This window comes from Bombyx mandarina, chromosome 09 (genome assembly GCF_030267445.1).
Source record: "Bombyx mandarina strain Sakado chromosome 09, ASM3026744v2".
Lineage (NCBI taxonomy): Eukaryota > Metazoa > Arthropoda > Insecta > Lepidoptera > Bombycidae > Bombyx > Bombyx mandarina.
In genome coordinates, this window is record NC_143216.1 from 16,046,286 (window position 1) to 16,060,969 (window position 14,684).

The 14,684-nt window shown below is 34.9% G+C and overlaps 1 protein-coding gene across 2 annotated transcripts in view; it reads right to left on the reverse strand.

Annotated features, from left to right (window-relative positions):
* Nucleotides 1-14,349, reverse strand: part of LOC114239731 (uncharacterized) — a 109,188-nt gene extending 94,839 nt beyond the window's left edge. Inside the window, exon 1 of one of the 2 annotated variants that reach the window (XM_028170090.2) lies at nt 14,091-14,349. The gene's annotated coding sequence lies outside the window, so the exon portion shown is untranslated. Of the gene's footprint in view, nt 1-13,956 lie in introns of both variants that reach the window. The other variant, XM_028170088.2, reaches the window with a different exon arrangement.
* Between the last annotated feature and the right edge of the window lie 335 nt (nt 14,350-14,684).

Here is a 14,684-nt window from a genome sequence, read left to right on the forward strand (position 1 = left end):
TTATTATTTACAAAAAATGTCACGACAGCATATGTCTATATATTATAGTTATGCCGTAATCTATATATATAAAAATGAATTGCTGTTCGTTAGTCTCGCTAAAACTCGAGAACGACTGGACCGATTTAGCTAATTTTGGTCTTGAATTATTTGTAGAAGTCCAGAGAAGGTTTAAAAGGTAGATAAATATAAAAATTCCTTTTGTTTGTTTTAAGTTTATTTTATACAAAAGTGTATGTCTTTATTTATCGATTGAGGCACTACAAAGTCTGCCGGGTCAGCAATAAGTAATATTTTTTAAAATAAAATAACGTCAAATATCGTTGAAATTTTTGTTAGACCCGAGCGGGGCCGGATCGGGCCACTAGTAAGTTATAAATAACGAACTCGTTTGTGTTTTACAAAGTCAATTGTCTATTTAATTACTAAACTCATAAACTCTTAAAGGCTTTGTAATGGAATAACTTAACTGAGCCGCGTGGGCAGTTCGCCTTCGAACTGTCACGTAGAAAGTGCGGACCGTGAGACAAAGGTTTTAGATCGATTTGCGTAACAGACAATCTAAAGACGAACCTACTTTCTGGCCTTGTTTGTACTGATAAAACAGTAATCATAACTATTAACTCGTTGACTGACATATAGGTCACCGGTGCCCTACGTGGTGCTTGAAGTAATTATGTTAATTCCTCTTTTCGATCTTATTACTAAGGCACCGGGATCCGGGAAGTAGACTCCGGGAAAGACGAATCCGAAAATATTGAGAATGAATTTATTTCTAAGAGACCTAAACACTAAAATATTTTTGTATTGCTGTTGTAGGCAGACGAGCATACGGTCGACCTGATGTTGAGTGGTTACCGTCGCCCATGGACTTTAGCAATGCCAGGGTCAGAGCCAAGCCGTTGCCTACCAATATACATTAACAAACAAAAGAGGGCAAAGTGAGGCAATCCAGGCGCTTAGTAAAAGAAATCGACGTAATTACTTTAGTGCACCGTGTAGGACACCAGTGAAGGCAGTTAAAGGGCTTAAGTGATAAATCAAAATTACTTTGAAGTTAATCTTTTGTTCGAAGGTAATATTGATGATTGTTGCATCGTTTTACCCAAGCGATGCATCTACTTTTGAGTGTTTCCAAATAACAATACTTCTTAAATTTAGTATACTTAAAATTAATGATTCAGTTTAAGTAACCAATGCTTATTATAAAAATACAGAAAACGAATTAGATAAAATAAACACCAACGACGAAACAGATGAAAAACCTTCCTATGGCACGTTACAATGAATACTAGAGGTCCCGCAGTAGTCTAAATTCGACTATAATTAATTGGAATTGTAAGTTTGTACACTATTATGATTATATTTTATACTTCTATAAACACAAATTTCGCCAAGACTACACTAATCTATTCTCAATTTGACCACAGACATCAAGAACAAAAGTTTGACAATAAATAGTATGCATGCGCGTGTGCGCCAAATACATGGTATGTAGTGTGCGTAATGTTTTCTTTATTGATTTAATGTATATTTTATGTATTATTTAAAAAAAATCTTAGCATTGTGCACTTCTTCTCTATATTCTCTATAAGTGTGGAAAATTTCATACTCCTCCGTCCGCGCAATTTTCGTAAAAAGGGATACAAAGTTTTCGCTTCACATATTAATATATAGATGTAGAGATATGTATGGAGATATAGCTTAAGGAGGGTTTATGTCAGGCAGGCGGCCAGTCGTAAGACTTATGCCATATCCCTATACAGCATGATTAGAGAATATACTAAGGCAAGAAGAAGAAGAGTTTAAATAATTAATGTTAAACACTACAATAATACTTATCATGAATTGATTGATCCTCAACATCATCTTTATTTCATTATATTAACATCACTTCACTTATGATTATTTAATTGAGCTGACTGAATAGGTAATCCAATTACTAAAGAATAAAATGAACGATTAGGCGACTATTCAATTACTATTTCAAATGGTCATGATTGATCCAAGAGCCATTAACAACGGTGACCTTAAATTAAAATAAAATGTGGCCTAAATGTCAAAGATTGCTTTAAGTCTAACAAGACCTGAATTCTAAGGGGAGTAGGTATAGACGCAATCAGAACGGGATTTGGTTCAGGTTTTTTCTGCGCCAAGTCATTTTAAAATTAATTTAGTTCGTTACTTGTTTATATAAGGATAAATTGCAAGAATTCAATTCATTTAGAAATCAATCAATATTGCGTTTTACATTTTAATTTTGTAATATATTGCAAGTTTAAAATTGGCATGTTACATTTCTTAAGCTCACAATTTTAAGATATCTTTTCTAAGAACATTTACCCCTTTTACGTGTAGAATTGGTGCCTACTTTATGGCAGATATAAGCAAAACAATTCGTTATTGACGGTGGTCTCCATCGACGCCATTTACAACGTAAATATTTATTTACAATGCTTTTGATTTTAATTAAGTATTCTCCAAGTTATTTCACGTTTCCTACCTCCTGCTAAGTATTAGGGGCAAATGTTTTTAGACGCAAAAAATATTTCAATCAGCCAAATAGTTTTTCGTTTTACAACAGACATTGACTTGAATTAATATCAGAATAACATTGTAAATATCTCCAATTTAGAAAACATATTCTAAATATGCGAATTTCCTATGAAATTTTATGATTAACCGAATTATGATACCGATATTTTTCTATTTTTATGCTGACCAACAAATTAAACTTTCCACATTCTAAGTTCGAATATGTTTTAAATTACTGTGCATTTTGCCCAACCAGTTCATTTCAATTCAAATTACAAAAAAAACGTGTTTAATTAATTCTAGATAACTAAATAACGTGTTTTAGAAAAAGTACTAAGTGTAGTTTTGTTTTTAAATAAAAATCACCTTTCGCATCCTTGTGATAAGATCTATTTTTTAATCAAGCGAATGAATCATGCTTGTATGCGTGCCGATTTGTGGGAAATAACGGAACAGACGAGTTGGTTGGTGTCTGTCTATCATTGTGATATAGATTGTAAGAAGACTCAAACAATCACTTCTTAAATAAATTACCTTTTTTTTAAATAATTAAGAATCTTTATACAGTATTACATTCTTGTTTATTATTTCATATTATTTCTACATGCAAATTATTTAAACTTTCGAAGTTTATATGAAGTACATTATCGTAAGAATTTATTTATTTCAAGGTTCTGCTCTACCAATCGTTCATATAAAGTAAAACATCATGTTTATCAAGAATATACCCCTCGGCTTATGTAAAAAAACATTAAAAGTAGTTCTTTGTACAAAGCTAGAAACTGGTATCTTCTTTTGCATTACCGATACCGAAAAAAGAGAGACTAGACAAGAACAAGGCTTCAATCACCTTTAAAAAGAATAATACCGATTAAAAGTCGAATCTAAAATCCCTGTGATTCCAAATGGCTAGAAAAACGGCAAACCCTGTCTCTTCTTTATATAAAGAAGAGACAGTGTTTGCCGTTGGAGGAACCATTTTCTAAATTTTATGAAATTCACCGTTAAATATTAATAATTTAAGTTGAAATTGATTATTGTCTAAGAATACATGTGAAATGCTTACCAAAAGAAAAAAAAAAGTATGTCGCTTCATTTGTTTCTCGTTGACAAAATTACGGTTACGTTTCGGTCCATTTATGGAAACAGTATGTCAAATTATAATATTTAGTGTGTACGAACGTGATGGAGAAGCACTGGCCTCATAACGAATTCAGGTTGAGAGCCACTAGTTGTTATTAATTTCAATATTGCATGACTAGGTGTTTTCAATGTAAAACCAATCAAAATGTACTTTTTACTTTGCTTGTATTCTAAACAAATTTATCTTACGAAATTGAGCGTGAAAAATACACACTGAACTTGACATTAATATTGCGTGTTCAATTACTCGATATGGCTTTATGATTATTATTTTTTTTATTTATTGGTTTATTTAACGGGCATTTAAACGGTAAGACCTATTTTATTTGTAACGAAACATATATTGCTATTTTTGGCTAATGAGTTTGTTACGCAAAAACGACAGTGATCTTCTTTCATATTGTGGTTTCAAACAATTCCCAGGCGGAGTGAAGAAAACGTTAAATTAATATCGTTTAAAATATATCCAGTTTATTTAATCCGTTGGATGGTCAGGGGACATTGGTCATGTACCTCGAAGGAAGGTGTGAGAGGCGTCGCGTCGGGTCGATGTCCTGCAACGAACGCTTGTGTCTGTGCTGCATACGTAATGCCCAACACCGCTAAGGGATTGTCCGCTGAGTCTTGACTTAAACTATGTATTCCTATGTACGCAGTCTTACAGTATTTATTGTACTATAAGTTTACAAAGACAATGAAAACTCATAGATTTTATGACTAATTTTCCAAGTTTTCAGGATTATTATTGGGATATACCTACACGATAAATTTTTAAATAAATTAATTTTAAGTTACATAAATGTTTTTAGTTTTATTTTCTTCTTACAATACGAAATACGTTTAAGTTTTTTTTTAAAATAATAATCTGATTAGTTTGATGAACAGGTTTATTTGCTCTTTGTCTGAGTGTTTATTATATATGTTATGTTATAAGTATGTACGTCAGTTTCTGATACCCATAACACAGGGATTCCTAACTTGGGACCGGATTAACGTGAGTGATTTGTTCCCCGTTATTATTATTATTAGTACAAAATGGCTATCGTATAATGATACGCAATTTTCGTTAGAGATTTTTCAAACCACATACATATTATTATTATTATTATTTACATACTCATTGACACAATACGCATATGTTCTATAGACTAGTTTAGTGTTTTCTTTTCTTTCAAAATACTTTTAAAACGATGTTTTATATGTACCCAACTTTGTGGCGATCAGAGCATCACTACATAGTATAAAACAAAGTTGCTTTCTCTGTCCCTGTATCTGTCCCTATGTATGCTTAAATCTTTAAAACTACGCAACGGATTTTGATGCGTTTTTTTTTAAATAGATAGTGATTGAAGAGGAAGTTTTGTATGTATAATAACATCCATTAAATAGTGGAGAAATCAATAATAAATTTCATTTTCCGAAGCGAAGCGAGGGCGGATCGCTAGTGCTGGTATAAATCTCAGAGAACACAGCTGTCCGATACGGCGATGCTGAAATAGCCTCTCAAGGCATAGATAGGCAAAAAAAATTCCATTGTCCGGTGAATGCCTTAATCATCTACAAGATGTCCCATCAACGATAGAGAGATATACGAAGGGATTAAGAATAGCTGTAACTTCTGATTTACGGTTCAGACTGTCGTCGTGCAAGTCCCTGCCCCCTTTTACCCACTCATAACAAGTACAAGTTACTTTCTACTAAACAACTACGAAAATTGCAGAAAGCGCTACAAAAGATTGTGCAACGTTCAAAATTAAGCGAACATAAATCACTGTAGAAAACAAAGGTAAGTGCCGCGCCGATTGTGACGAAGAATATAAGTACAGAGGTACATAAAGATCTTTTCGGCGCGAACAATAACTTTCGAAACCAATTATTACTACAGTCTCAACAAAACCGCGTTTTTCAAATGAACTTTACTGGTGGTAGGACCTCTTGTGAGTCCACACGGGTAGGTACCACCGCCCCGCCTATTTCTGCCGTGAAGCAGTAATGCGTTTCGGTTTGAAGGGTGGGACAGCCGTTGTGACTATACTGAGACCTTAGAACTATATCTCAAGGTGTGTGGCGCATTTACGTTGTAGATGTCTATGGGCTCCAGTAACCACTTAACACCAGGTGGGCTGTGAGCTCGTCCACACATCTAAGCAATAAAAAAAAAGAACTAAGTTTAAACTGACCGAGATTATCTAATAACTGATTATTAATTACGATTATGTACTATTCTGTAACCGAGTATAGCGGCAATTCTCTGGGGTTTGCTGTTATCGTTAAAATAGAACCTATGGTATGCTATGGATAATGTATTATGTAATGACTAGCTAGAGTATTAACGCCAGTGATTTTGTGTTTATGGTTTATTTTTACATTTTACTCGTCCCATTAAAAAAACCTAAAGCGAACTTAATATCCAAGATACCAAGACATCTTCTGCTAGTTTAGTACCTTTGAAATTAAATAATAGAAACTACTTTCACAGGGTAGATACGAAATAGCTAAAACATCACTACTATACCTTCGATTGTTACACTTACTTTCTGGACTGGTATAATTATGCAGAACTTTAGTACTAATTCAATAATTGCAACAGTTTACCTGTGTAATAGATAGATCGTGGCGAATGTTAAGGTATGATTGCGACAAAATCTAACCGTAATTTCTATTAAGTACATATTTGTTTAACTTATTATTTAATTCGATTTGAAGCTCAAAGAAAAGGCTAAAATATATAAAAAGGCTTTGATATTTTACGATTCCAACAATTCACATTGAAATTTAGGCTACGTCATGGAAGCTAATCATAATATTAAATTGTAGTGTATTATCCACTAAGGAAAGGCCTTCTTAATGTCACCACTGAAAATCTAAAATAAACGAGCAATGGTTGTATGGAGATTCATAATTTTTAATGTTAGAAACACGAAATTTCGTATAACTGCTTTTTTTTTTAATGTAATATCCTTTCGAAGACACTGCCGGAAAGTTCGTGTATTCTATGTGTATGTAACAGCAAACGCCACTGACAGACATGTTTTTTTCCAAAACCATATCTATATTAGCTTTCAAGTAAAGTAAAATGAATCTTTTAAACATTGGCACAGACCTGAATACCATTTGGAATAATTTTACGAAAGAATGATCATCAAGTTCCTTATTTCGAACAGTCGGTCTACTGAGCAGAATTCCAGTAGATCTTATCTTTACTGTGGGAAACTTAAGTTTCTGATGTTCCTACCTAAGGTACTTGGAAGTGTTCGTGCGTATTCCGAATATTATGTACATCTTTTTTTCGTCATTTGGTAATTGCTTTCTTTGGTAATTTCTGAAAGTATTCGCAATTTCTGTTTATTTATTTATTGCTACCCCACAGATAACCGGGGTTCTCTGTGTATTACCCGGTATTATATCACATATGAATTCTAAGTCTCCGTTTTTACAGCACAACGGCTGCCCCACACTTCAAACCGAAACGCGTAACTACTTCACGACAGAAATAGGTAGGGTGGTGGTACCCGTGCAGGATCGCAAGACGCCCAATCACCAGTAATTATGCAAACTATAATTTTGCGGGTTTGGTTTTTTATTACACGATGTTATTCCTTCACCGTGGAAGTCAATCATTTGATTAGTACGTATTTCATCAGAAAAATTGGTGCCTGCCAGCGGGATTTGAATGGCTTCGCTAAATACGAACGCACCGGGCGTCTGTGCATATTCTATGCCAAAACCTCCCTGAATTGCTCCCTCAATTGATGTGTGCTTTCAAAAAGCGTGGACGCATAGTAAAGAGCATGTAAAACGACAATCATATTCCAGATTATGCCCTACAAAAACATGTCACTGGTGCTGCGCATCAAGTGATTTCTTAAGTTTTGTGGGACCCTTACATGTTATTTTGCCATATGAGCCGAATTATAAAATCTTAGGAATCCCTACTGCAGATCTTAATTTACTCTGTGATAAATTTAGAATTAAAATAATTAAGTGTCTCTGGTATTTACAAAATATTAAAATTAAACCACTATTTTTGATAGATTGCGATTTTTATTTTCTTAACAAAAAAATAATAATAAAAGACTAAATTTAGAATATTTACCTAAGCCATTAGTAGTACCTAATTAAAACGTATTTAGTCTACTCTATTGACTTGAACTACCATATTCTTGCCGTCTAGCCCTGTGCCTTTAGTTTGCCGTCGTGCGTGGTAATGGGGATTTGAACATTTAGTGCCACGGTTTGATGTCAGTCTTTGCAAACGTTTACCGTTGCGTAAAGGTGCCGGGCGGCGTATCGCTGGGATGATGTTAAGCTTTCGAAACGTTTGGTTGTAATCGGAATCTTAACGCACGGCAATTAAGATATGAATGACTTTTAATGGTGCACACATTTAGATGCATTTAAAAATCAAATGTCGAAATGAACAGAGAGAGAACGATGAATGAATGATGAGAGAGAACAGTGTTACCAACATTGACGATAGTTTTATACCGTATATTGTTTTAAGACTTAAAATTGCAAAAATCATCTCTATTTAGAATGAAACTCTATAGAATAAATTGAAGAACGTTTTTATACATATTTTACATCTGCATGGCATTTATGATAAAACTTTCTTGCTAATAGTAGAACTCTGCAGTGATTCACCATTGACTTAGTGACATGTTTTAATTTATCGGTTTATCAATCATGCTTAATTATTTTTTTATATATAACTACATTTCTAAACGTTTACTCAGCGAATGCAACTCGATTAATAAAATAAAATAAAAACTAAAACAAATCCTACGCAATCTAGCCATTATCTGCTTCGGCCAATCGCTACACGTAAATAACAACATATACGTAAATGCATAATGCAATGAGCATTCGCTTTAGTAAGCGAATTACGTAGCTGATAGTAAATTTTAGAAACGATTTAAACTGCTAACAAAAGTTGATACTCGGATCGGATCGTTTGGAACCTCTGGGTCTGCGGAGGGACTTCGGTTCCCTCTGTATTTTGTACCGTATGTTCCATGGGGAGTGCTCTGAGGAATTGTTCGAGATGATACCAGCATCTCGTTTTTACCATCGCACCGCCCGCCACCGGAGTAGAGTTCATCCATACTACCTGGAGCCACTGCGGTCATCCACAGTGCGTTTCCAGATATCTTTTCTGCCACGTACCATCCGGCTATGGAATGAGCTCCCCTCCACGGTGTTTCCCGAGCGCTATGACATGTCCTTCTTCAAACGAGGCTTGTGGAGAGTATTAAGCGGTAGGCAGCGGCTTGGCTCTGCCCCTGGCATTGCTGAAGTCCATGGGCGACGGTAACCACTCACCATCAGGTGGGCCGTATGCCCGTCTGCCTACAAAGGCAATAAAAAAAAAACAACTGGTGTAGCCCACTGAGTTTCTCGCCGGATCTTCTCAGTGGGTCGCGTTTCCGATCCGGTGGTAGATTCTGCGAAGCACTGCCCTTGCTAGGGCCAGTGTTAGCAACACTCCGGTTTGAGCCCCGTGAGCTCACCTACACGTCAAAGAGAAGCTGAAATAGCCCCTCAAGTCTATCAGGATAGGTAGGAAAAAAGCAACTGGCGCTAATTAATTTTTGCTCACTTCCAGAAATAATTTTATTTTTAACAGAGTTAAAAAATGGAGATTCTTAATTCGATTATATCTGAGCATTTTTTTCTATGAGAACCAATTATCATGATTATTCCATTATTTGAAAGCCATTTTCGCAAGAACTGACCAGTAGTATTTGAGTTATCCTTAATAATAGATATTTATTAAGTTTTTTTATTTATTGCATAGATGGGTGGACGAGCTCACGGTCCACCTGGTTTTAAGTAGTTACCGGAGCCCAATCACATCTACAAGGTAACGTAACAACGTAAATGCCGCCACCAAATTTCAGATATGAGTTCTAAGGTCTCAATATAGTTACAACGGCTGTCCCATCCTTCAAACCTACCTACCCGTACGGACTCACAAGAGCTCCTACGACCAGTGATAACTTAACTTCCGATTATGTACATTGATTGGATTCTGATTTTATTCTGTGAAAGCTAGTTTTTTTTTTTTGTAAAACTATTATTGCCTTTTTTCATGAAAATGTTTGGTGATTACAGAAATACGTATTTTCCAGGTTACGTGTCCAATCAAGGAAGAATAGCTCGTGCTCCTTGGAACAGCGAATTAAACTGGTCACGTATGCGCCGGGTAATATATGTAGGTAATAGATAGAGCTTTGTTTATCAGCGTGTGTGGTCAATACATGAATATGCGATTGCAGACATTGTAGTTTATTTATACACACGGTTTATAATGACACAATGTTTTGTGCTCACTGCAGAAAAGGACTGGTGGTAGGACCTCTTGGGAGTCCGCACGGGTAGGTACCACCACCCCGCCTATTTCTGCCGTGAAGCAGTAATGCGTTTCGGTTTGAAGGGTGGGGCAGCCGTTGTAACTATACTGAGACCTTAGAACCTATATCTCAAGGTGGGTGACGCATTTACGTTGTAGATGTCTATGGGCTCCAGTAACCACTTAACACCAGGTGGGCTGTGAGCTCGTCCACCCATCTAAGCAATAAAAAAAAGGAATGCTGTTTTTTTTATTGCTTAATTGTGAGGATTAGCTCACGGTTCACCAGTGTATAGAAAGTGTCCGAGTTTATGAACATCACAATGTGAATGCTGTCGTCGACCTTGAGATGGTGTCAAAGTATCAGTGGTGCACCTGAAACGCATTACTGCTTCGCGGCAAAATCAGGCAGGATGATTTTTCCATACGAGCAGCTTCGATTAAGGCATTTTATTCGACCGCGTCAACTTCAGCGGCATTTAGATTAGGCGTTACTTAGTTTATTTGCAATATATATAAAAATGAATTGCTGTTCGTTAGTCTCGCTAAAACTCGAGAACGGCTGGACCGATTTGGCTAATTTTGTTCTTGAATTATTTCTGGAAGTCCAGAGAAGGTTTAAAAGGTAGATAAATATGAAAATGCTCGAAATTCAATAAAAATAACAATTTTGTTTTTCCTTTGATGGCCCCCCCATCGGACGGATTCCTTTTGTTTGTTTTAAGTTTATTTTATACAAAAGTTTAAGTCTTTTATTTCTCGATTGAGGCACTACGAAGTCTGTCGGGTCAGCTAGTTTGCAATAAATATTCACAATCAACACGATAAACATGGCGGGGAAGGCAAATTAAAACAAAACCTAGAACTCGAACTCGCAAAAGTTCGCATATATTGTCGCAGTACGAGGTAGTCATTCAATAATGTGCAATAATTAATCAAAACTAATGAAATTTAAAAAAAAACATATACACACATTCCAGTACTTTCTATTTTTAATGGGATTTCCTAACGATTGTGGCACGTTCCTAACGTACGCACAATAATTACAGCAGAAGAAATTATGCAATTTTTTAACACGCTTTTGTTAGTTTGGCATTTATCTACGTATAATTGTTTGTATGTAACAGAATCTTTGAACGTAATTATTTTCACCGACTTCGTGAGGTTCAATTAACTTTTTTTTTCTTTTTTTTTTTCTTTATTAAAGCCATACACCTATTAGGTTAAGTCGGCTAGGTTCAATTAACTTTTGTAAAAGAATCAAGGAACGAACAATACAATATCTATATATTAATACATGAAGCAAAAATTTTGTACCCCTTTTTACGAAAATTGCGCGGATGGAGGAGTATGAAATTTCCCACACTTATTGAGAATACTTAATAATATTATAAAGAGGAAAGATTTGTTTGTTTGTTTGTTTGTTTCGAATAGGCTCCGAAACAACTGGACCGATTTGAAAAATTCTTTTTCCATTAGAAGCCGACATTGTCCCTGATGAACATAGGCTACTTTTTTTAATTTTTTTTTTTTTTGGTTTCATGTGCGTTTTAATGTTTCCGAAGCGAAGCGAGGGCGGGTCGCTAGTTGAGAATATAAAGAGGGAGTACCGAATGCAATTTTTTTTTTAAATTATGACTTAAAAATACATACATTAAATCAATAAAAGAAACATGACACACACTACCATGCGTTTGACACAACACACACACACGTATATATAGCTATACTCTTCGTTTTTGTCAAACTTTTGTAATTGTTTAAAGTCTGTGGTCAAATTGAGAATAGATTGTTTGTTTTTAATATTATTAGTCCATAATGTAGTCTTGGCGAAATCTGTGATTATAGGTACTAAAATAATAGTCTTTGACAATAGTATTATAATAATAATGTTCAAAACTGATAATTTCAATTAATTATAGCCGAATTTCGACTACCGGGAGATCACTAGTTTTTATAACTTCGCTCCAAATATCCGGACATTCGGTCCAGTATCAAAATAATTATCAAAAAATTATAATATTTTGATAGTTCGATTTGCTATTTACTTAAGCGTGTTTTGTTAGTTTTTTAACCTACTTAATGCACCTTTAGAATTGAAGTGGCTTAATCCAAAATCCTTGTTATTTAGTTAAGTCCATAAATGTAATTGAAGATTTATAATTTTTTAGTTTATCGATTTTAATACTGTCAGGTATGCGTTTGATTTAAAATAGACGGAAAGAGTACGTTTGACCTTATATCAACTAAAAGAGACTTTAATTTTATAAATCGATAGAGCACATGTTCATAAATCGCTCGAAGTATAAAACTCATTTTCATAATTGTTTTAGTTAATCCACTTCAATTCTATATGTGATTTATTATTGCGTTTCTCTATGAGTGTATTTAGTTCATGTATTAAATATTTTGATCGCATCTTTCGTGTATTATTAGTTCGTAATAGTAAGTATTTCAATCAAATACTTGTTTTAAAACGAGTTTCACAGACGCTCGCACAAGTACCGTAAACGAAAAAAAAAAGAATATATGTAAAACTACAACATCTCCAAGTTTTTACCCTTGCGTATCTTGAAATGGTAATACTAATTCTGGTAAATTTCGAGAATTTTGTTACTCAGGTAGAAACCTTTTATTTCGGCGTATCAACAAACTTCGTTTTGTAGTGGTTTGAAGTTTTGAAACTTCCGTAAAATTCTGGGAATTACACAGATTTCATTATAAAAAAATAATTTTAGATAGTCTGCACTGGTGTAGGTAGAGTCAGCGAAAACAATTTGAAGTACAAAGCAATCGTCTTTTTTTTCTACCTTATCTGATAGCCTTGAGAGGCTATTTCAGCGTAACCTTAGCTAGTAGGTGAGCTCACGATGCTCAAACCGGAGTGATGCTAACACTGACCCTAGCAAGAGCAGTGCTTCGCAGAATCTACCACCGGATCGGAAAGGCGACCCACTGAGAAGATCCGGCGAGAAACTCAGTGGGCTGTGTCTGTGGGTTAATTCGCTCGTCGATCCCTTCGTCGCAAGCGACGGGTTCCACGAGGACGGTGACCGGTGCTTGTGGTATCTAAAAGCACCGCTAATGGATCGGGAGGATCCGTAATGACGTGATGAAGCAATCGTGCCATTTACTTGAAGATAAGGGTTGATTTCAATAACGGCGCTGTTCTGCTGGTATAATCGGTGTCGCAGTGGCGCTTACATCTTTCACAGACAGAGGGACATCGGTCATGAAATAATTATATATTTAAGAGACACGCAATTTAAAAAGTACTATGTGTATGTATCAAGGATAATTGTGCTCAAATGTTGTCACAGTTTGAGGGTCTAAGCCCTAAGCCAAACTCTACTAAATAGTAATTGTTGTATAAACTCGGGTGCATCTACAAAATACACGCACTCCACACATTGTCCGGGTGCTTCCCGTCGCGGGCACGAAACCTGCAGAGCCGGAACAGACGTACTCTCCCTCTTAAGCTAATTATGACTGAATTAAATATTACGTGTATTATCTATTATTACTGAATACTTTTACTGAATAATGTATGATTAACTCTAAAAGATAGATAGATTATAGAACGGATTATAAAAATTTAGACTCCTAAAATCTATGTTCTAAATAGGCAAAGGCGAAACAATAAAGTGCCATTCTCTACTCTGCCTGTGAATCGATTTTCTTTTTTTTATCTCTTGAACGAAGATTGAAAACGAACGTAGGTACCTAATTCGTAATCTTTTTTTTTGCTATAAAACGAAAACATACCAAAACAAAAGGGAATATAGCATCTGTACATAAAATAATCTAAAATTTAAAGACTTCGTGATTATCATCAAATTTCGATCATTGGACGATCACTAATAATTATTCATAATGGCTAATTCATTTAAATTGTACATTTAAATAAAAACAACAAAGCAACTCACCAGTGAATAAAAGTTCTTGAGGTAATTTTCTGTCTGCCAGAAAAACAACAGTTCAAAGAGTTCAAACTAGGTAAATACTTTTATTGAAAAACAACTTTCAATGCACAGAAATCTTAAAATCTGGTTTATTATACCTGTATGTATGCATCGAGTATAGGCACTTCAGAAGGTTCTGTCTGACCGTCTCCAATGGTACAATTGTAGCACTTAAGTAATGTTTTTTTTTATGAAATAAATTGTTGTTCGTTTAGTAACGTTCGTTCGATGTTTCGTATCGTAGGTGCAACCAGTTAGACAAAGCACGAAGTGACTGTTTATCTACATAACTTAGAGATAGATTGGAGAACTGGCTGTTCGCCAGGCCACAGTCGCGTGCGACGCGCTTTACCACAGTCCGTCAGCTTTCTTAGCGGCCAATGCCAACACTGGCAATATCTGCGAAAATGAGAAAGCGCTCTACAAAAGAAGCAATCAGCTATAAATTTTTTTAAGGGATTTTATGACCAGGTAACTAAGACCTTTAAATCATGTCTTATATTTTAATTTATATTCATATTTTTATGAAAAATGATATTATGGAGTGAAATGAAATGAAGATGATTAATTTGAGACATTAATCAACTGGGATGAATTTTATTTCAGTCCATATTATCATTTTTCACAAAAAAAGAATATACATTATAAGACATAACTTAAAAGTCTTAGTTACCTGGTCATAAAATCACTTT